Source organism: Otolemur garnettii, unplaced genomic scaffold, assembly GCF_000181295.1.
Source record: "Otolemur garnettii isolate 467f Iridium unplaced genomic scaffold, OtoGar3 scaffold00043, whole genome shotgun sequence".
Classification (NCBI taxonomy): domain Eukaryota; kingdom Metazoa; phylum Chordata; class Mammalia; order Primates; family Galagidae; genus Otolemur; species Otolemur garnettii.
The window spans coordinates 7,307,014-7,307,926 of NW_003852438.1; positions in this window are offsets into that span (position 1 = coordinate 7,307,014).

Consider the following 913-nt stretch of genomic DNA (forward strand, 5'->3'; position numbering starts at 1 on the left):
CAAGGGCACTCTAGGCAGGAGGAACACTGTGAACATAGGGCTGGAGGCATGAAAGTACATGTCATATTTGAAGAACATGTTCTGGTCTGTGCTGTTGGAGGGTTTTCAGTGGAGGGCAGTGGCAGTGGAGAGCATTGCCTAGCAGGCCTGGAAGGGGAGGGCTAGATGGGGAGGTCTGAGCTCCCTGCAGGATCAGCAAGGCTCAGTGTGTCTTAGGTTTAATCCTGCCCTGCACAGTGGCCCCTCCTGCTCCATCCCTGCCCTCCCTTTCACCCAGCCCCCAGCCTACCATTCCTGCAGTTTAATGGACTTCTCTCTGGGCCTACGCTTGGGGCCTCGCAACAAGAAGGCTGCCCACCAAGAACCCCGTAGCCCCTCCAGGCATGGCCCACCAGCAGCCTCCCCTTGTCTATCCTGTCCCCCCTCTGCCTGTACCTTCCCCTGCCCTGGCTGTCCTCCTTCCACCTGTTCCTGCACTGCCTGTCCCTCTTACGCAACTCCCTGCTCCTCCTGTCCCAGCCTCCCTGGTCCACCCTGCACCTGCTCTTGCCCTCCTTGCCCCGCCTGTCCTCCCTTGACTTGTCCCCACACCTGCTGTGTCCCATGCTCCGGTCCACCTGTGACCTGCTGCCATCCCTCACCTTGCTCCATTTACCCTTGCTCCAGGGGCCGAGCTGCTTGTTTGAGTTCCCGTGTGGGCTGCAGTGACAGCTTCTGCTGTGGCCGAGGGGCTGCCTGGGGGCCTCCAGGCTCTGTTGGTTGCTGCAGCTGCTGCTTCAGGGGGCAACGTACTTCTCAGGGACGTTGTCTGATAGTCTAGGTGGGCTACTGCCCACCAAGAGACTGTTGGTCTCCTGGAACACTTCTGTAGTTGCTTCCTCGGGCAAGGAGGCAGGAGCCGGGGTGGAGCCGG